We start from the raw sequence: 23681 nt of genomic DNA on the forward strand, positions 1-23681 counted from the left end.
ATGTTTTCACCAAAAGATGCTTGTTCCCTTCAGTTGACCTCATGCAGGACTACATCACTGTCAAGTGTTGACTCACAGCTTAGTTTTACTGGATTCTCTGAATATAATGGCATTAGACATATAAGGAATTCTAATAGGTATGAGAAGATTCGCATATTATTCATCAGGTAATGATTTTGGTGGGGGAGCTTCCACACACGTAATGCAGCTTTGGATCTGCCAGAACCCAGGAAAACCTATCAACTTAAACATTTCTGAAGACTGGAGACCCAGGGAAATCTAGGGTGGTGGAACCATGTGAATCCTAGCAAATTTAACTATCAAAAGTCTATAGCACATAAGGGAATATGGGCTTCAAAAATTAAAAATTCTTCAAAATATGTGGAAAATGCCAAAAGGACTACCGTTCTTCATTACCACACTTCTCTTGATAAAAATGACATCACTCATGAGTGGGTCAGCATATTCCCTGGGACATAAATAGGCCGAACCTTTGACCATGAGTAGACCATACTGATTCTATGTGACAACATGGTCACAGTTTTGGCATGTTCCTGTAAGTCATTATATGCCCGCCATATCGACCAAGTGGCAGTTAAACCTTTACTATGCTGGATTAAGATATGGACATCTGAGAACAAGGGCTTAAACTGCCTGATCCTATCAAATTGTTTGTCTTTGGAACATGCAAATAAAATCCCATGGATACGTAATATAAACACTTTAAGCCCCGTGGATGTTATTATTATAAAAGATTTACATTTAACATTTTCTAGTGTGCAGTGTGAATATACTGAGTTTAGTAAACCCACAGTGAGAGAGCCAATCAATCAATCAGTTGTTTGTTAAGTGCGACTACTCACCCGTAAGGGTGTCAAGGCGCTGGGGGGGGGGAGGGAGGATTAGGAAGCTACAGTCCATCAAGGGTGGGGTCAGTCGAAGAGCCAGGTTTTGAGGTTTCTTGCAAAGATGGGGAGTGATGTTGTCTGTCTGAGGTGGAGCGGAAGGGTGTTCCAGGCTCGGGCCGAGAGGAAGGAGAAGGAGCGGCCTCCCCATCTGGTCTTTCTGGTGCAGGGAACCACAGCGTGGGAGAGCTGGGCTGATCGTAGGGTCCTCTGGGGTGCGCGGAATTTAAGTCGGCTGTTCAGGTATGCTGGTCCGGTGTCATGAAGGGCCTTGTGGGCATGGGTGAGCATCTTGAAGGTGACTCTAGCTTTATTGGGAAGCCAGTGGAGTGTGAGCAGGTGCTGGGAGATGTGGCAGTGGGGTTTGGGCCCATGATGAGTACTTTTGTTTTGTTGGTGTTTAGTTGTAGGCAGCTGTTTTTCATCCATTTGGTGATGGCTTCCATGCCTCCTCAAAAATTGTGTCTGGCGGTATTGGGTTCGTTGGATAGTGAGAGGATAAGTTGGGTCATGTCTGCGTATGACACAATGTTGAGTCCTTAGGTTCTGACGATGGGGGCGAGCAGAGCCATGTAGAAGTTGAAGAGTGAAGGGCTGAGGGAGGACCCCTGGGGGACTCCGCAGGTGGTAGGTGTAGGGTCCGAGAGGAAAGGGGGGAGTCTGACCCACTGCGTTCTCCCGGAGAGGAAGGAGTGGATCCATTTGAGGGCCTTGCCTTGGATCCCTGCATTGTGGAGTCTGCATATTAAGGTGCGGTGGGAGACTGTGTTGAACGCCGCCGAGAGGTCGAGGAGGATAAGGGCTGCTGTTTTTCCTTTGTCCAATAGGGTGCGGATGTCATCTGTTGCAGCGAGGAGGGCGGTTTCCTTGCTGTGTTTTTTTCTGAAGTCTGATTGGGAGGAGTCGAGAATGTTGGCGAACTGGCTGTTGATGGCTTTCTCGATGACTTTAGGGAGCAGGGAGATGGGTCTGTAGTTTTTGAGATTGGTGGGGTCCGCCGAGGGGTTCTTCAGGAGGAGGGGGTTGACCTCGGCATGTTTCCAGTCGTCGGGGAACATGGCGGTTGCCAGGGAGCGATTGATGGTGTGGCAGAGCATGGGTGCGATGTTGTCAACGGCTCTGTTGAAAATGTGGTGGGGGCAGGGGTCCGTGGGGGCCCCGGAGTGGATTGACTTCATCGTCTTCAGTGTGTCTTCGGTGGTGAGGGCTGTCCAGTTGTCGATTGCTGGCTTCAGGGTGTCGGGGTGGTTGGTGAGGGTTCAGTGTGTTGGTTTTCTTCATCAAAGTTGTCGTAGATGCTCTTGATTTTGTGGTGAAAAAAGGTGCTGAGTTTGTCGCAGAGGCCTTGTGACGGAGGGGTGTCGGTGGACCCGCTGGTTGGTTGGGCAAACTCCTTGATGATGTTGAAGAGTTCTTTGCTGTTGTGTGCTTGAGTGGAGATTCTGTCTTCAATCGCTTTTTTCCTCATTTTTCTGATGAGTTCGTGGTGGGTGTTGGTGGAGTCTCTGAAGTTGTTGTGGGCTTCTTTGGATTTGGTGTTCCTCCAGGCCTTTTCGAGGCGGTGGCAAGTGTGCCTGGACTCTCGAAGTTCGGTGGTAAACCAACTATCTTTCTTGGCATGGGTGTTGTTGTCTTTCTTGAGGAGGTCTATGGTGTTGGCGCTGTCGGAGATCCATCTGTGCAGGGTTCGGGCTGCGGTGTTGGGGGTCAACATTTTTTGCGATGGTTGGGGTGGAGTTGTTGAGTGATAAGCTTAGCTGGTCGTCGGTGATTCTGGTCCAGTTTCTTCGTGGGAGCAGGTGCAGGTGTCTGTGGATGGTGGGTGTTCTGAAGGTGAAGTGGACACATCGAGGGTCAGTCCATGGGAGTTTGTTGGTGTGGCTGAAGATGATGGAGTTACCTGTTGTGGAGAGGGAGTCGAGGGTATGTTCTGCTGAGTGCGTGGGTTCGGTCACGATCTGGAGGAGTCCAATGTTGTGGAGGTTGTCTAGCAGGGATGTGGTGCTGGGGTCCAGTTGGTTGTCGAGGTGGAAGTTGAGGTCTCCCAGTAGGGTGAAATGATGTTCGTGATGGAGTTCGCGAAAAGTCCACGGGGGCCAGGGGTCAGTAGATGAGGGTGCCTAGGAGGGTGGTGGTAGGGCTGGTCAGTATCTTGAAGTGAAGGTGTTCCATCATGTCTGTGGGCTCGTCAGGGAGTGTGGTCAGGCGGAGGGTGGATTTGTGGATGATGGCAATTTCTCCTCCCGGGCAGGTGGGGCGGTCCTTCCTCGAGATCTTTTCTCCTTGGGGAATTGCGATGTCCAGTCCCAAGGTGGTGTTGGTCCATTTTTAGGTGAAGAACGCTACGTCTGGAGTGGTGCTGTCGAGGAGGTCCCAGATTTCGGTGGCGTGTTTGTGGAAGGATCAGACGTTGAAGAGGATGCATTGCAGGGGCTTCAGTTGGGTTGTGGTCTTGCGGGCAGGTTGCCCCGGGTCCGTGGTCTCGGCGGTACTGCAGGTGTGCCAGTAGCTGTGACAGCTATAGCGTCTGTGGGTGTTGGCTGGTGATGCTAGCTTGCTGTTGTTGTTGCGTCCTGGGTTGATACCGTGGAGTGCCGCTGGGTTGTAACGTTGGTGTTGCGGAGGTCCAGAGTGTGTTCTGGTACAGTCTGTATTGGGAATGGAACCTTACCTTTCTGCCTTACCTAGCGTTCATGACAGATTTCTAATTACATGTTTTAGACTTAATCAACTTCACCATCTTTTACCGTCCCCGGCAGGATTTCTCCATGTAAATCAGAGAGGTCCTTGTGGCTGTGATCTTAGATCTCTACAGGACACGCTCCACTTTGTTTTATTGTGTAAATTATTTTAGTGCCTAGAAAATTATTCCTTCAGCCCCTGTTAAAAATGTTGAAGTCCAGGCAGGCCAAAGTGGCACTTTTGCACTTACAGCTGTTACCAAACCCTCATACCCTATGTGCAGTGATAAGCTTTTTACGTGCAGCCCACAGATTTAGGCTTTCTAGAATTGACTGATCCCTGTAAGTTCTGCACGCAGAAGCTACTTTTAGCGTGGGGCACTGTACAGCCTTTGGCTACTAGAGTTTTATAATTCTGTACCATTTTAATAGGCGGTGATTTTTTTATCTCATCGTGTGTAATAATTTTTTTATATGTTGTGTATCCTTTTATACAGCATGTATGCATCACTGTATCTTTTATGGATGTGTTGCATCCGAATAAAGAAAGTTAAAAATTAATAATAATATATGTCTCTCAATATTGGTAGAAGTGTAGGAATACTGCATAGTTAGGCTGTTGCTGTCCGCCCAACATTCCAAAACTTTCAGTGACAAAAACGTTAAGAAAAATCTGTTTTTGAACCAAAGTTTTACATTTAGAGAGCACTCTGTGTTAGAAAAAGAGGGTACATCCATGCAAGGCAAACCGCCCAGGGCTCTCCTAGGTGTGTATAGCTCATTTATGAGCCCTTGCAATACTTTTGCGCCACCGGTGTGTTACTTTTTGTGACGCACTAGCGGCGTAAAAAATGCAACATGTTGCGCCCTATTTACAAATTGACACATCTAGGCAGCTGTGCCACTTTGTAAACCCTTGCGCTACATTATACCTGCGTCAGGTATAATGTATGCAGGGTGGGCGTTCCCCCGCATACAAGCCTCGTAGGAGGGGCACATTGATATAAATAAGATTTCAGTGCGCCATTTCTAGGATGCCATTGCGTCAAATCCTTACGCCTGCCTCATAGCAGGCGTAACAGTGACGCAGTGCTATATTCATAGCCCTCTCCCTGCATTGCTGGAGTTGTTTCATGCTTCCAACACAACTCCAGCAATGCGTCAGTTTTGCACTAACAGATATGTCAGGAATACTGAAGTATCTGTAATTTCTTGCGATACAGAAATGCAGCGTGCGCAATGTAAATTGTTTTATTTATTTACCTAACTCTGTTCTGCCATATGCCAGAGTGTACTACCCTGCCCCTCCCCGCCCTACCACCCCGCAGCACTCCCTCAGCGAGCCGCCACTGCAATATTGTAAACAATACATCTCCACATTGGTAATCAATAACTCTGATACAGAGTAATAGTTGCCCCTTTTCAGGGCAAACATTTGGCTTTGGCCCAGCATGCCGTTAACAAACCAAGCTCTCACCTTACGGATTAACTTGGCATGAAAACTGCTAGTGCAGAATCAGCCATTAAGATTGTGTACAATTCATTCCTACATTTATGAACAATTTCTCTGTATCACGGCATAAAAGGAGCTAATGCAGAATCAGTCTGCAGGATTATAAACAATTCATCCCCACATTTGTAAACCCTTTGCGAGTTAACATGGCATGAAAAGTGCTGGTGCAGAGTCAGCCAGCAGATTGAAAACAATGAATCCCCACATTTAAAAACAATGACTCTGTATCGCAGCATAAAAGGTGCTAGTGCAGAATCAGTCGACAAAATTATAAACAATTCACCCCCACATTTGTAAACAATGGCTGTGTAAAATTCAGATTATTGACTCTGTTAAGGCGACCAGTTGGCTGTGGCCCACCATGAAAAAATGCAAAGAGCGCTGTGAAGTGTAGACCTAAAGTCCATTTGTCCTGGAGCGGACATATTATAGGCAACAAAACTGTTCAAAAGTGTCAGCGTGCTGGTTGCAGCTGTTCAATGCATCCGTTCAGCTTTAGTGCACCATTGATTTACTTAAGGTATACTATGGCCAGATGTGCCCTGCAGCCTAAGAACTCAGATCAAACCACTAATAGTGGGTGTCTGTGGCCCAGCAAGCAGCCAGATGCAAATTAATATATTCTTAGCCTGAGAAAAAGTCCAAACTGAATTTGGCTTCATGTTGGGGCACAGAAATATATGGCTGTGCCCCCCAAAAAAGCATGCTGCTTTTTTAAAAAATTTTCTTAGGTTAAGAAGAACTCCATACAGTGTCTGGCTACTTGCTTGAGCGCAGAACTTTGAGTCTGCGCCAGGGAAAGGAGCTAAATTGATATGCCCTTTGAACACAGACCTTTATGGTTCTGATCATCAAGTGGCTACCTGTTTGTTAGCATCGCTTGCATACTGTCAAATACAGACATTTAGTGTACCTTGTCCATTCTGCCTAAATAACATTTCATACAGATGTATTCTTCCTTATTATACCTTGGAATGATTCATACTTCTGGTTTATGACCATGCTGCATCAAGTGAACTTGTTTTAACTTTCTGCTCCTTCTCTTCTTCATGGCCTGATGATGACCCACTATTTATATTGGAGTTGAAATATTATTAATGACAATCTTGACCCAGCAGAGAATTATGTTTGTCTACTATGGAGTTGATCCAAGAACTCTCTGTTGATGAACTGGTTACAATACTATTGTTGGTGCCATACTTTCTGATAAGCCTGTGAATATTAAATGGAATGTCTTTCCTCATTTCTCCCTTCATTGTTTGATCACCATTAACTTTGAGCATCACCCTCTTTTTTGATTCACATTATTTGAACTGACATGGATTGTTGTGCTCATGCATATGAATTCTAAAAAGTATATGTTGGACCTGGCTGTCTCTGCAGGGTCACCCCAAAACGTTTGCCTTCACCCCTCCCGTTTTCTGAACTCACCTTTAGGGCTCTGTGCAGTTTATGACTGATAATCAGTGCTAAAGTTCTTGTGCTCCCTCATTCAAACATGGTAGCATTGGCCTACACCCAACTGGCACATTTCATTTACTTATAGGTCCTGGTAAAGTGGCTCTACATGTACCGGAGACCAGTAAATTAAATTCTACTAGCGGGCCTCTAGCTCTTATTGTGCCACAAACTTAAGTAGCCCTTTAAAACATGCCTCAGGCCTGCCATTGCAGCCTGTGTGCAGTTTTTTTTTTAGTTTCAAAATAGCTTTATTAAAAGAATAAGGGTGTCAGAATACAATAAACAAGATTAAATGCAAATCATTACATAAAATGATCTCTCCAATATGAACATGTGAATTGGATTAATACATAAAAGACAATGTACAGACATCTAGGGATTAATGGGGGCTTAAGTACTTCTTGTTGAAAAAGTTGCAACGACAATGAATTCTTAGCACTTGCATCAAAGTATAATGTAATAGGTAACCATAACTGGGTGCGTTTTACACCCATATGCCCAGGATAAACAAAGGAAGTGTCTAGTCTATGATTATAGCAGATAGCATACCACCAAGCCTTTTTTTTTTTGCAGAGTTTTATACAGCACGAACTTGACCCGAATCCAATCAGGTATCAGAGCGCTTTACATAGCACCAGTTACGTTACATGAGGACAAACATTCGGTTTTTTTTGTTAGGCATGGGCAGATTAAGACCCAGAATCACAGGATGTTTAGCGTCATTACCGAGACTCAAACCCAGTTCCCCCAGGTCCGAGGTCGAGCGCCCTAACCGTTAGGCCAACTCCAGATTTTTGTGAAATCTATCCAATTCCTAGTGAATTGCTGAAAAGCAACCGCCAATAACAAATCAATAATTTTAACATTAAGTGTATCATTTTTCCACACAGGCGTAAGGCTACCTAAAATATTAATAAAGGAAAAAGAAACATTGGTTCCAAAAATTAAATTGATTTGAGACCATACACGTTTCCAGAAGCTTTGTGCAAGCGAACAGGAGAATAACATGTGAAACAGATCAGCATGTGGGGATGAAAATGTCCAACAAATATCTGGTACCGCAGAAAATCTTTTGCTCAGAGTATGCGGGGATAATAAAAGCCTATTATATACAAAGAACAGTGTTTGCGTTATGTTTGCAGTTCTTGAGGACTTTCGTATCTTACCCCAAATATTATGTCACATAGGAATTTGCCACGATGTATTAAGATCCTGCTCCCACGCACTTTCTATTTTCGATTTTTGCCTAATACTTCCAGTGCATTGTAAAAACTTATATTTGATAGATGCTTTGGGTGTAGTGCGCAACAATGTAGATAAGTCTAGAGATGTAGCGGGAGTATGCGCATTAATGGTTGTATTAGTGAATTGAACGCAATCATCTAATACTGCTTTCTTAAGAAGGTTGTATTTAGAGTTGAATGAGGCAGGTAAACTAAATAATTGCCTAAGAGTGGGGAAGGATATGAATTTCGTTTGTGAAAATAATTGATAAATCCAAATTAAGCCTTTTTGCCTCCACGATTTCCAATAAAAGGGTTTATTGCGTATTAACAGAAGTTTATTGTGCCATATAGTAGTGTTAAGAAAAGAGTCTAAAGTCTCATTAGTTGAAGGGTTAAGTGACTTGAGGAGTTTGGAGGTAAGCTTGATTATAGGGGTAGAAACGGATGGGGGTGTGCGTGTGAAAGAGAGGTATTCTTGAAAAGAAAAAGGGTGTAGAAACAAATTTTCAACTACCGTCCATATTGGGCAATCATCAGTGGAGCAACCAATAAGAGGCTTGGCAAAATAAAAAGGCTCTTTGATAAGCAGAAAAGTTAGGAAAGTTAACACCCCCTTCTGTCTTAGGACAAATTAATTTTTGAGAGAGACATACAGGACCTCTTTCTGTTCCATAAAAAGGAGGTTAGTATGGAATTGATTTTTTGAAACAATTTAGCAGAGATGGGAACTGGAATGTTGGAAACAGTGTATAATACTATAGGAGAAAGCATCATCTTGATTGTGTCATGACGACCCCACCAGGACAGATAAAGAGGGTGCCATTTGGTTGTGAGTTCTCTGAGTTTTTGAATACAGTTATTCATGCACAGCGTCACTGTATCTGAGACTGTGGACGTGAATTGAAGCCCCAAATTTTTGATATGATTAGGGCTCCATGTAAAGCTAGAGAGGGCAAAATCTGCTTTAAAAGTAAATTTAGTCAGAGGTAAAATCTTGCATTTATCGCTATTTAACTTATAACCCGATATTAAGGAAAAGGATTGTACTTCTGCTAAAAAAGCAGGAATTGTATCACTAGGTTTTGAGATAAAGAGTAAAATGTCATCAGCGTATGCAGCAAGCTTAATATGAGAAGTTGGTGTTTCAAAACCATAAATATGTGGGTTTTGACGTATTTTTGAAAGAAAAGGTATAAGTGCCAGATTAAAAACAAAAGTGGACAAGGGCATGTTAGAAACAGGGTAGCGTGGTGCGGAGCGGGTAGGCTAAACTCCAGGGCATTGTGTAAAGAATCTGCGCAGCGCACCCTCACAGGCGACACACCAGGCACACTACAAAAGGAGACCACACCAGGTTAGATGAAAAACAGCATATGTATTATGCAGAATAAGGCATCAGGTAATCACAGATGTAACACTGTGCCAACTGGCACCGGGTAGCAGTATACAGGGGGACTATTTACACGGCAGAGCCAATCGGGCCGCTGCCAGAACCATCGCAAAGTACAGAGAATAAAGGTAAAGTCCATCAGCAATGAAGGGATGACGGCCAGTAGTTCTGGCAAGATACCCAACTTGGAAACATCCCATTAGCATAAGAGCAATAGGCCTCACGTGTGAGCATAAATTCAGCATAAGTACATTAGGTATGAAAACGACAATGCACACCTCAGGGAAAAGAATTAGGCCTACACATGTTAGCATTGGGCATAAACATGCCAGCGTAAAGGCATCATCAGTAGCATGAAGCATTAAGCAGGAACATATGAGATCAGGCGTAACCTAAAACATCCTAGTAGGCATCGCATTAGCACAACCAACATTAACAGTGGGCATAACCCTAAAACATCATGGTAATACCGTTAGGCAACATCACATTAGGCACCATTAGGGGCGTCAGACACATGGTGCATGACATTAGGCATTATCACCTGCATAAGACGCATCCTGCAGTACATTGGGCCTAATCATATTAGCACAGGGCATATTCGCCTGCAATGAAAGCAATAGGGGGAAGGCATTAGCATGCAGCCTCTCACATGAGGCATGAAGGCCTGAAACACAATTAGCGTAAAGGCACTAGGCTTGAAAACCCATTCTGCGTAACATCAGGCATAACATTTATGAGCCTGGAGGCATAACCTTAGGCAAGAGTACATTTGCATAAATCACATTAACAGGAGGCCTGGAATGAAAGCATCAGGAGCATGAATGCATCAGGCATCATCATAGCATAAACAACACTGGCAGTGGACACAACCACATGAGCAGAAGTCACCTTATAAATGTCCGCAACATTGTAGCCATGCAGAATGAGGCCTGCAAGTTATGGGCTAGGTATGAGTCCCTCTACTGGACTCAAAAACAGCATTGCCCCCTCGGTGCAGTTGCCCGCACTCTTGCGGTGCAACTGTGATGAGCAACAGGACACTAGCACCAATGGGCGTAGGTGTGAGCCCCACTCTGGGGCTAGGGAATGAAGAAATATACCCAAAACATTGCATGTGAGAGCCCCTCTTCTGGGGCTCTCAAGTTACCAATAACTAGGCCCACAAAGAATCGGCCCATTGGAGCCCCCCTCCCCGGGGCTCTGGAATAAGAGGAAATGCCCCCAAAATGGTGCAGCTGCCATCTGTCATACAAGGCAGCTATAAAATCACACTGGCGCAGGGGGGGCGGGCACTGACAATGTGCCACGTTGCTCTCTCCACCCTCCGCTCCTCAAGAGGCCCCACTCACCGGGACTCCTTCCAGCAGGGGACAGGCACCGGTATGTGCCTCGACCCACCCCTGCTCTTCCAGGACCTTTCTCGGTGGCTTCCTCCGGTCTCGGCTCTGTCTTCCTGGGCGGCAGGCGCGGAGCTTCCTTCTCCAACACAGGAGCCCCGCCAGCAGCAGCGCCTTCCTGGACTTCACCCAGGGCCCTTCCTGGGACCCGGGACTCTGATGCAGAGCCCGTGAGGCTCCGGACGAGGTCTTCTTTCCGCGGGCTCAGCAGGCGGGGCTCTCCTCTACTCACGGGAGCCCCGCCAACTCTAGCAGCTTCTCTTCCTGCGGGGGCACGACCGGCGGGGTGGGCTTCCACTCCGGTTTTAAAGTAAGCAAAGGCTTGGGCTTCCCCCAGCTCACGGGGGCCCCTGCTTCACTTACGGGTCGCTCCTTCTCCTTCCGGGTCACCGCGGGCAGCGCGGCAGCCCTCAGTTAATCCCCGGGTCGCGGCGGTGATTGCTGTTCAGTTGGCGCCAGCGCGGGGTAGGCTCCCGCTTAGTTTTAAATATTTTCAGAGGCGCCAAAACCGTGGGGTGGACTCCTGCTGGTTTTTAAATATGCAGGAACGCGGCACACACGCGGGGTGAGCACCCGCTACAGGCTGCAAATGCGGGGTGAGCTCCTGCTGTTTTAAATAAGCATCAGACACGACATACATGCGGGGTAGGCTCCTGCTAGGGCCACACATGCGATGTGGGCTCCCACTCTTTTTAATTAAGCAGTTCTCCCAGTTGTCATGGTGCCGCAGGCATCACACGCTCCTCACCTCCTCACCTCCTTCTTCTTCTGAGGGGGTAAGATACAGCGCTCACGAGGTGCTGGAGGGCACTGAAAGCTTCAGGGACAAGCGATAGTGTTCATCTTCTCCACGGCACATTAAAGGTAGCGCCATGACAGCACAGCACTGTGGGCATCAGCTCCTCTTATCTCCTGGGCAGACCACGTGCTCACAGGGGGCTAGACAGCGAGCAAAGCTCAGCCAATGCAGGGATAAAGTTGTAGCGCTTCCCAGGTGCTAGGTCCCACCAAATAGAGCTGCAGCCCTCACAAGGCGCTAGGGGGGCTGGCGAGGATCCAGAGTCCCACACAAGGAAGTAGTGCCCACACTCCTCACCTCCTTGGAATACAGGCCGTCAAAGTAAGGCGCTTACGAGGATCTAGGGCAGCAGCGCAGGCAAGCAAGGCTGGGCAAGGTCTGCGGACAGTGGGCACTCATCAGTATAGGACAGCAGCTCCTAGAAGCAGTCATCTCCCATAAAGTGGCACTCCTCCTGACATAGCAGTCTTCACTCCAGCAAAAGCACTCACTGGCCCTGTGGACAGCAGAGGGGTACAGATGGGCTCAGGGGCCAGTACACAGGCCCTTCCAGCGGTACCTCCTGGCAGAATGTGCCCTCTCAATCAAGCCCACGCACAGGCATCCCAGCTCCGTTAGTTATACACCCCTCACCCCACCTACCAGAATTGGCTAGCAACTTCCAGAAGGTTCCCTGGGAAACCGGTCTCAACTGGTTTAGGGGGAGGTGTAGAGCACCCTGGGTGTCAGGCTTCCCTCCAAAGCTGGGGGTGCTGGGAAACAAACGACTAGACTGACAACTCACCTCAGGCAGGCGGCACAAGCAGACAGAAATGGCATCCATTTTAAAAGTAACATTGCTTTACAACAGTACAAATGAATCTGTGCACGCCATTGCGCAGCAGGTATTATTTCACACATGGTCAAAAGGCTAGGGGGAAATGCGAAAAAAAATTGGACAATAAGGGCCAAGTCCAACACAACCCCCTTCCAGCCGAAAGCCAAGGTAGACTAATTAATGCCTTGATGGGCTTCCCTGCTTGGGGCGAGAAAATGTGGATGCAGGCCTGCAACTGCAGGGGCTCCCGCAGGTTCTCCGCCACTCTGGCCCAGGTGGTTCCCTCTATCAACACTCCCTGGCCCAACTAAGCCACCCCACTGGTACTCTCTCTTCGGTTGTGGCCAGGACCGCCCTGTAGGCTATCGAGATGTCTCTGGCCCTTGCTATCTCACAGAGTGGAGGGCAGTGGCCCCAGGCCCGTAGTACCCGTTGGCCACTCTCCTTCTCCTCCGTGCAGTTCCAAACTGCCACTGGTCCTCCCACCTGGGGTCCGCACCCTCAGGCTGACCAGAAGTCAGGGGCGAGGCTCTCCTCCCCCTACCTCTCCTTCTGGGGTTCCGCACTCTCCTCCTACGCGGGGCACCCTCAGACCACCACTCTCTCACTCGTCCAGAGCCGTGACACTGCAATTGAACTACTAACCCAGGGTCTAAACCCTTAGGTTGCACCGGTGCCAGTGGTGAGTCCTCCTTCCCTCTGCATCCCCTCCCAGAGTTCTGCACCCTTCCAACTGGAGTAGTACCCCTGGAAGACAACTCTGGGGGGACACTGGTTACAGACGTCCCTCCCATCAGGTCAGGCCATACCTGAACCAGGCCTCCCAACCCAGGATCGAGGCCCGGTGGTTGAGCCGGTGCCAGAGGCGAGTCCTTCCTCCCTTGGCACCCTCTTCCAGAGTTCTGCACCCTCCCACCTGGAGAAGTACCCGTGGAAGTCAAACCGGTAAGGACACTGCTGACAGACATCCCTCCCTCCAGGTCAGGCAGTACCTGTCCCTGGCACCCCAGGATCTAAACCCTGTGACTGAGCAGCCTACAGAACCCCTGGAACTCTGATTACAGATGCCCCTGGTTCTCCTGGCACTAGGGGCTCCCCTTCAATGGACGGCCTATCAGGACAGCCTAGGCTCCCTACCTGGGGCTCCCTTATGGAATTCTTCAGGCCCTGAGACTGCGGTTGGGGCACCTCAGGACACCTCCCCATCTCACTCCTTCTTGTAGAAAGGACATGAGGCCCTACAACCCTCTCACTACCCTGGGTCCTAGCTGAGCTATTCTTCACCTCTCCCACCTCACTGGGTTGGAAGATCCCTGCACCATTCCCTTCAGATTCACTCCCCAATGCCTTCTCAGACTCTCTGGCACTCACCCAAAGGTCTGCCTCCCGTGCAAGCTCCATGGGGTCGGAAAACCCACATTGCAACAGGTGGTGACGCAACCTTGGGAAACAATTCCTTAGCATGTGTTCCTTGATAACTACATGGAGCAGCCCTTCCCAATCATTCACCGCGCTACCCACCACCCAATCCTCCAATGCAGTCCAACATACATCCGCAAACTCCCCCTAGGACTGTTGGGACAGTTTTTCCCTGCCCCTGAAATCCAACCTGTCCCCCTCTTCTTGGGAATCAGGCAGCGTCTCCCGGGCTCTGGGAATGGGACTCCCTACATTGGCATCACTGTCGCTGCTACCACTGGATCCCACCCTCACTGGTGAATCCAGACTCCTGAAACCACTCTCAGGGGACAATCTACCCTCCTGAGCTAGTCTCTCCCGGGTGAAGGCCCTTTCAGCCTCCGCCATCCTTTCCTGTGCAAGGACCTTTTCGGTCTCCAGCTTTTTCTCCTGCACCCTCAGCTGTGCTAACTCCTTGGCGTGCTCTATCCTGAGCCTCTCTAAAGCCAGCTGGTGCTCCCTTTCTTCCCTCCTATCTATCTACTCTTCTGGGGACAGGGAAAGGGGTGGGGCAGTGCCCCCGGGACTGGACCCAGCACGGGACTCCCTGTCTATGGTGTCCTTATTAGCTACTGGCGTCTCCGCCCTGTCAACTTCTTCCTCCTCAGTGTCACCACCCTCCAGGGTTATGGACTGGGCACCCTCACTCTCAGAGTCCTCCTCCGGGTCTCCACCTAGTCCACCATTTAGATATGCGGAGGGGTAATCTGAAAGGTCCCCACAGCGCTCTAAAGGTTCCCCCTTTTTAGGGCCTCACCAAGGTACAATTTCCTGCGGATGTTGCCTACTGTGGGTATCCCTCTCTCTCTGCAGAGGTCCATCACCTCCTGCTCAGTGTACTCCACAAGGTCATCCTCATTGTAGGTTAACCCCATCCTAGCGAGATACACCCGGGATACACCCCCCTCCAGTGAAACAGGGAAACACAATTCAAAAACAACACTTTCAGGAGGAAAGCACAATCAGGAAAAATAATCCCTGAAACCTGTGATTATTTTAAATGCTCAGTTTGCACTGCAACCCGTTGTCGCTGTGGTTCTGCGCAAACACAAGTCCTATCCCACCGCTGAACACCAATGTTAGAAACGGGGTAGCGTGGTGCGGAACGGGTAGGCTAAACTCCAGGGCATTGTGTAAAGCATCTGCGCAGCACACCCTCACACCCTCACAGGCGACACACCAGGCACACTACAAAAGGAGGCCACACCAGGTTAGGTGAAAAAACAGCATATGTATTATGCAGAATACAGCATCAGGTAATCACAGATGTAACACTGTGCCAACTGGCACCGGGTAGCATTATACTGGGGGACTATATACACGGCAGGGCCAATTCGGGACGCTGCAAGAACCATCGCAAAGTACAGAGAATAAAGGTAAAGTCCATCAGCAATGAAGGGATGACGGCCAGTAGTTCTGGTAAGAGGCCGAACTTAGAAACATCCAATTAGCCAAAGAGCATTAGGCCTCATGTGTGAGCATAAATTCAGCATCAATACGTTAGGTATGAAATCGACAATGCACACCTCAGGGAAAAAGCATTAGGCCTACACATGTTAGCATTGGGCATAAACATGCCAGCGTAAAGGCATCATCAGTAGCATGAAGCATTAAGCAGGAACATATGAGATCGGGCGTAACCTAAAACATCCTATTAGGCATCTCATTAGCACAACCAACATTAACAGTGGGCATAACCCTAAAACATCATGGTAATACCGTTAGGCAACATCACATTAGGCACCATTAGGGGCGTCAGACACATGGTGCATGACATTAGGCATTATCACCTGCATAAGTCGCATCCTGCAGTACATTGGGCCTAATCATATTAGCACAGGGCATATTCACCTGCAATGTAAGTATTAGGGGGTAGGCATTAGCAGGCAGCCGCTCACATGAGGCATGAAGGCTTGAAGCACAATTAGCGTAAAGGCACTAGGCATGAAAATCCATTCTGCGTAACATCAGCCATAACATATATGAGCCTGAAGGCATAACCTTAGACAAGAGTACGTTTGCATAAATCACATTAACAGGAGGCCTGGAATGAAAGCATCAGGAGCATGAATGCATCAGTCATCATCATGGCATAAACAACACTGGCAGTGGCAACAACCACAAGAGCAGAAGTCACCTTATACATGTCCCCAACGTTGTAGTCATGCAGAATGAGGCCCGCAAGTTATGGGCTAGTTATGAGTCCCTCTCCTGGACTCAACAACAGTATTGCCCCCGCGGTGCAGTTGCCCGCGCTCTTGCGGTGCAACTGTGATGAGCAACAGGACACTAACATCAATGGGCGTAGGTGCGAGCCCCACTCTGGGGCTAGGGAATGAAGAAAGATGCCCAAAACATTGCATGTGGGAGACCCTTTTCTGGGACTCTAAAGTTGCCAATGATGTGGCCCACAATGTATCGGCACGTTGGAGCCCCCTTCCCCGGGGCTCTGGAATAAGAGGAAATGCTTCCAAAACGGTGCAGCTGCCCTCTGTCATACAGGGCAGCTGTAAAATCACACTGGCGCGGGGACCAACAATGTGCCACGTTGCTCTCTCCACCCCCCGCTCCTCAAGAGCCAGCAGGGGATAGGCACCAGTATGTGTCTCGACCGTCCCCTGCTCTTCCAGGACGTTTCTGGGCAGCTACCTCTGGTCTTGGCTCTGTCTCCCTGGGCAGCAGGCGCTGGGCTTCCCTCTCCAACATGGGAGCCCCGCCAGCAGCAGTGCCTTCCTGGAATTCACCCAGGCCCCTTCCCGGGACCCGGGACTCTGATGCAGAGCCCGTAAGGGCTCAGCAGCCGGGGCTCTCCTCTACTCACGGGAGCCCCGCTAACTCCAGCAGCTTCTCTTCCTGCGGGGGCACGAACCGGCGGTGTGGGCTCCTGCTCCGGTTTTAAAGTAAGCAAAGACTCGGGGGTCCCCCAGCTCACGGGGGCCCCTGCCTGACTTACGGGTTGCTCCTTCTCCTTCCAGGTTGCCGCAGGCAGCACGGCGGCCCTTTGTTAATCCCCAGGTCGCGGCGGTGATTGCTGTTCAGTTGGCGCCAGTGCGGGTTAAGCTCCCGCTTAGTTTCAAATCATTTCAGAGGCGCCAATCCGCGGGGTGGGCTCCCGCTGGTTTTTAAATATGCAGGAACGCGGCACACACGCAGGGTGGGCATCCGTGCCAGGCTGCAAATGCGGGGTGGGCTCCTTCTGTTTTAAATATGCACCAGACGCGACACACACGCAGGGTAGGCTCCTGTGAGGGCCACACATGCGGGGTGGGCTCCCGCTCTTTTTAATGAAGCAGTTCTCGCAGGCCTCACGGTGCCGCAGGCATCACACGCTCCTCACCTCCTTCGTCTTCTTCTTCTTGGGGGGGGTAATATACAGCACTCACGAGGCGCTGGAGGGCACTAAAAGCTTCAGGGACAAGCAATAGTGTTCCTCTTCTCCGGGCACATTACAGGTAGCGCTATGACAGCAAAGCACTGTGGGCGTCAGCTCCTCTCTTCTCCTAGGCAGACCACATGCTCACAGGGGGCTAGACAGTGAGCAAAGCTCAGCCAATGCAGGGATGAATTTGTAGCGCTTCCCAGGTGCTAGGTCCCACCAAATAGAGCTGCAGCCGTCACAAGGTGCTAGGGGGGCTGGCGAGGATCCAGAGTCCCACACAAGGAAGTATTGCCCACACTCCTCACTTCCTTGGAATACAGGCCGTCAAAGTATGGCACTCACGAGGAGCTTGGGCAGCAGCGCAGGCAAGCAAGGCTGGGCAAGATCAGCAGACAGTGGGCACTCATCAGTATAGGACAGCAGCTCCTAGAAGAAGTCATCTCCCATAAAGTGACACTCCTCCTGACATAGCAGTCTTCACTCCAGCAAAGGCTCTCGCTGGCCCTGTGGACAGCAGAGGGGTACAGATGGGCTCAGGGGCCAGCACACAGGCCCTTGCGGCGGTACCTCCTGGCAGAGTGTACCCTCTCAATCAAGCCCACGCACAGTCTGAGCACATGGCATCCCAGCTTCTTTATTTATACACCCCTCACCCCACCTACCAGAAAGGGCTAGCAACTTTCAGAAGCTTCCCAGGTCCCAGCTGGTTTAGGGGGAGGTGTAGAGCACCCTGGGTGCCAGGCTTCCCTCCAAAAGCTGGGGGTGCTGGGAAACAAACGACTAGACTGGCAACCCACCTCAGGCAGGCGGCACAAGCAGACCGAAATGGCGTCCATTTTAAAAGTAACATTGCTTTACAACAGTACAAATAAATCTGCGCACGCCATTGCGCAGCAGGTATTATTTGACACATGGTAAAAAGGCTAGGGGAAAAAGCGAAAACATTTTGGACAATAAGGGCCAAGTCCAACAGGGCAACCTTGACGCACTCCTCTGCCTAAATCGAAAAATGGAGATATTAGGCCATTAGTGCAAACAGCAGCGTGAGGATTAGAGTAGAGAATGGAGATTAGGGAAATTAATTTAGGTCCAAATCCAAACCAATTAAGAGTAAAAAACAGATAAGGCCATTCAATTCTATCAAACGCCTTTTCTGCGTCTAACGCTATTGCTGCGAGAGATTCTTTTAAATGTGATGATTTAGATAAAATGTTGAGAAATGTTGTGTGTTGTCAGTGATAACTCATCCCTTGACGAAGCCAGATTGTTCTTTGCCTAATATATATGGTAGATGGGAGTCTAAACAAAGGGCTAATGCTTTGGAGAAAATGTTATAATCAATATTAACAAGAGAGATAGATCTATAATTTTTCCAATACCTTAAATCTTTGCCATCTTTCGGAATGAGACAAATGTGTGCTTCTGAAAAAGAGCCAACTGAGTTTTTTGCAGAGCAGAAATAATTAATCAGAAGATGTAACTTGGATATTAGTAATTTGGAAAAATGAAGGAAGAATTCAACAGGGAAAACATCTGGTCCAGGTGCCTTATCTTTTTGAAGGTGCTGAAGAGTATCTAACAATTCCTTTTGTGATAGGTCAGACATAAGGGAGGGTTATGTTGAGGTTTTTGTATGGTGGAAAAAAATTGTGAGTGTGAAAGCTCCGTGGGGTTTGTTTCTGAGGAATACAATGATTTGTAAAACAAACAAAATGCATTCAAGATTTCTGCATCTTTGAATTTTAGGACAGATTGTTCACTGTAAATAGACTCAATATTCAGTTTGTTATTCCTAGTTGTCGGCCAAAATTTTCCCTGCTTTATTTTTACCTTCATAAAATTTTATACTCGATTTCAACAAATATAATGAGGCATTGTCAGTGGATTCTTTGTTGAACTGTAATTTAGCTTTTATCAGAGCATCAAGAACGTCCTTGGAATTAGAAGTGTAATATGAGTGCTCTAGTTTCTTTATGTCTTCAAAAAGTTTGGTAGTGCAGGTTCGAGCATTTTTATTTTTCTTGGAAACATAATGTATGATGAAATCTCTTGCCGAGGCCTTGAAAGCATCCCAAATAGTGGAAAAGGATAACGAGTCATCTTGATTTAACAGAAAGTATTCATTAATAAAAAGCAGTGAAGGAAGAAGTAAATGCCGGATCTAAAAGAAGAGTATTATTAAAACGCCATCTTCTGGAAGTAGTAACCTTAGGTATTATGTCTAAACCAATTGAAATGGGGACATGATCCGATAGTAATATGGGACCAATGTCTGCATTCGTAAGTGTTTGTGATATGCTGTGGGATACAAAAAAGTAATCTATTCGCTAGTGGGTGTGATGAACAGGGGAGTAAAAGGTATATTCTCTTGTATCAGGATTGCACAGTCTCCATGCATCTAGGAGCTTGTGTTGCGTGATAGTATGAATAAATGTTTTGTGGGGTTTATTCAGAATGAAAGAAACCTTGGAGTTACGATCAATGAAAGGATCATAAATCTGATTGAAGTCACCTGCCAGAATAAAATTGTCCTCAATACATAGAGAAACTTGCTGAGCTAATGATATCCAAAAAGAGGAGTCACCTCCAGTGGGTGCATAAACATTCAATAGAGAAACCAATGCATCCTACAATAACAATTTAACATTGAGCCAATTACCCACTGTGTCAGATTCCTGTGCTATGCATTTAAAAGGTAGTGACTTACGACAAAGTATCATAACTCCATTGCGTTTACCATCACCATGTGAAAAGAAAACTTCACCTACCCATCCTTTCTTTAGTTTTAACGATTCAACATCTGTAAGGTGAGTTTCTTGAAGAAACGCTAAGTCAGCTTCTAATTTGGCCAAGTGGGTTAAGACTCTTTGGGCCTCATGTAGGTAGCCATATACCGGTCGGTAACGGCCGATTTTCGGTAATTATACCGTTACCGACCGGTATATTGGCTATTGGTATGTAGGGGGTCAATTTATGAAATCGGAATTTACCGAATCGGTAAAACTACCGAATCGGTAAAATTACCGAATCGGTAACGTTACCGATGTGGTAATTTTACCGATTCGGTAATTTTACTGAATCGGTAAATTCCGAGTTCATAAATGATATGTAGGGGGAGTGTGTGTGTGTGTTTATGAGTCGGTATTTACCACCAACTTTTAGTTGGTGGTAAATAATTAATGTATGTTTGTATGCATTTGGAAGCGCGTAGCAGTGTGCAATGTGGCATACATACATGCCCTTAGGGCATGTATGTGTGCCACATGTGCACACATGGCCGAATCAGGGGTGCAACAGGGTGTCAATGTGACACCCTGCCACCCTTGCATTTTCTCCACCATTACCGAATCGGTATTTACCGATTCGGTAATGAGGCATACCTTCCCCTCAATGGGAAGGTATGCCTCATTACCGAATCGGTAAATACCGATTCGGTAATTACCGAATTGTAACGAATCGGTAAAAAATACCGACTCATTACCTACATACGAGTTACCACTTCTAAAATACCGATTCGGTATCGTTCGGTATTTTAGAAGTGGTAACTGGTATGCTACCTACATGAGGCCCTAAGTCTTTTGATGGGAGAATTTAGTCCCCTAACGTTCCATGAAACTAGTTTTAACGGCATAACATGTCCGGAAACTGTTTAAAATAAAAGAGTAGAACAGCAACAATCCAATTCTGCATCACAAGAATAAAGAAGAAAAAAAAGAAAAAATATCACATACAGATTCAATTTAACTATGAAACGTGAGAGTAAAGACAGAATAGTTAATAGAGAAGAACAGGAAGATTGATGAGATATAACAGTTGGACGTTTTAAGACATTAGGTAAATTGTAAGTGAAGAGATGAATAGAGAAAGGGAGAAAGGAATAGAAGAAAGAAACATAATTGACACCTATATTAAGAAAGAGAGTCAGAAAAGATTTGGGGGAAGATGAGGGAAAAAAAGTATAAAGGAAAAGAGAGAATATAAAAACTAACATACCTATATGAGGGATATTCAAAGATACGAAAAGGGGGGGTGGAACCACATGGAGCAGGCAAGACATCCGGGTATGGTCAGACGGTGAGAAGCGGAGGGAAACATCACGAGTGTGAGACATCTGTGGAAGCAAATGAACAGCAAATATTAAAAAACAACACAAACAAAATAACTCAACATACACAAAAACTTGACTCAAACTTTTAAATTGTCTAGAGCCAGAGGAGAGCATGTAAAGCTCTATAAGCTTTTAGAATTATTGAAAACAGAAAAGAGTAATTTAGGATTGTATAACATTGCAAGAAATAGAACCAAGCATATGAAACCTGCAAGAAAATGCAGTTGGTTAAGTAACATGCAAAAACCAAGATCCCGATGCGTCCATGACGTCCATCTTGCATGAGTTGATGAAGCTTTGTAGACGTATTGGATCTTCATACATTGTTGTTCTGTTGTTGTATGTTACCTTACAAAGGCAGGGGTGAAAGAGGCCATAACGGCCCCCCCTCGAACAAAGATCAGCTCGCATGTTGAGAAATGCCTTACGTCTGTTTGCAGTTGCCTTGGCATAATCTTGTGTAAAAAACAGTGTGGAACCAGACCAAGTTATTAGTTGAGCTGATTTGACTGCTGCCAAAACTTTTGAGAGATCTGTGTACTCCAGAAAACATAAGATGACTCCTCTTGGTCGCTGAATAGACGAAGCATTGGATGAGGGACGACCCAATATGTGTGCTCATTGTATATTGAGAGCTGTATCCTCTGGTAAGTGGAGCAATTTGGGAAGGAAGGATATAAAGAATGTGAGAGGGTCTGTTCCTTCAACTCCCTCTGCCAAACCATAAATGCAGAGGTTTTTCCAGCTATTACGATTTTCAAGGTCCTCGACTTCTTTTTGAAGCAGAGAGACTTGAGATTTAAGTTGAGCGACATTGGTGTAAGTATCGTCCAATGAGGACATGCTATTTTCAACAGTGGCGAGCTTTGTGTCGAGTTGAGACCATTGATCAGTGAGAATTTGTATCTTGCCATTGGTTTCCTCCACAAAGGGTCGAAGTGCTCTTCTTTCATTTAATAACAGCTCCATGGAGACAGGAGATACTGTTTTAGGTGGCGAGGGTGGATCTTTTTTCAGATGTTTAGAAAGTGTCTTTCCTGACGGCACAGGATTAGAGTCCATTATTACTTCAGAACTCAGTGATGAAAGAGCCAGAGAATCCTCCAATCTAGAAAATTCTGAATTTATTTTTGAATTTTTGACAAAAACGTGTTTTGGTTTGGAGTGCGCAGAAAGAGCTCCTTTCAGTCTGCCCATAGGTTACAAAAGGAACGCTGCGTTAGGCAGTAACAGAGCTGCACCTGGCCTTGATGAGCGTGTATTCACCTTGACAATAAGAAACGTGCAATCGTTTTGATATCATCCAGAGAGGAATGTTTCATGTGTGCTCCAAATAGACATAGTTAAAATGAAAGATAAATAGAAGAAGTGAAGGAGAGTATCTTCAAAAATACTCAGCTACTAAACTTAACATGCTGTGTCAATATGGTCACATAAGAAGTAGTTAGTAATCACAGGTGCACCTGACAATGATATCCTGAATGAAAAAGACCAGAAGATCATGGATAAATGACCAAAATTTCACCAACTGTTTAAATAGGAGGATGCACAAAATGGCTGCCGCAGCATTTCTCCTCAGCGAGTACAGGCGACTGGGTAAATTAAAAGCTCACTACATGTCAACAACATATCAGGATAAAGCAGCTCTTTTAAAGAAATTCAGGATGCTAGGAGTAAGTTGGGGGCTTTTTGAAATAAGCATCGCTAAATTAGGGAACGCTCCATGACTCGTAAGCTCTGTACCTCATCGGTAGAAACAAAATGGGTGCCGCGATATCGCGTCACCGTAGACTGAGTTTGACTCATGATTAAAGTCTTTTTAGTGATGCAGCAAAGTCGCCGAAGGTCGCATTGTGCTCACAGGACTTTCCGACGTGCCTGGATCATAAAATCTTCGTGTTGAGTGAGCTGCAAACGGGAAGCCTCCACGTCGTACTGGAGAGCCTCACCCGAAAGCCGCCATACTCATCGGGCGCCAAGCCACTCCCCCGTGTGCAGTTTTAAACTGCTATTTTGACCTGGCAAAATGAACTTTTTGCCCGGTTACATCCTTTCTTTCTAATACATATAAGTCATCCCTAGGGTAGGCCCTAAACAGCCCTTACGGCAGGGTGCAGGGTATTTAAAAAGTTGGTCATGTACTTTTAAATTGCACATGCCCCGGTAAAAAAAAATTCTACGCAAGGCCTACCTCTCTCTCTTAGATTAACATTGGGTTGCCATATCATATTTAATAAGTGATAACTTTTGATTGGGAACAGGTGGAAATGTTTACACTCAAATTAATAGTAATTTGAAACCCCCTTTAATGCTGTTGTCGGATTTTAAGTAACAATTCTGAAAATGCAACTTTTAGAAAGTTGACATTTTCTTGTCATAAACATTTGGTGCCTTCAGCCTTTTACCTTGGTCACATGAATAGGTTTAGTTGGCAGTTGGTCTTTGTGTATTTCTCCCAAACAACCACACAGAAGAGGGCCTGGGTGTTGGCAAGCTATGACGTGATGAGAGAGGCAGAGCTAACACCTGTCACACTAGCACTTCAAA

Source organism: Triturus cristatus, chromosome 5_2 (genome assembly GCF_964204655.1).
Source record: "Triturus cristatus chromosome 5_2, aTriCri1.1, whole genome shotgun sequence".
Lineage (NCBI taxonomy): Eukaryota > Metazoa > Chordata > Amphibia > Caudata > Salamandridae > Triturus > Triturus cristatus.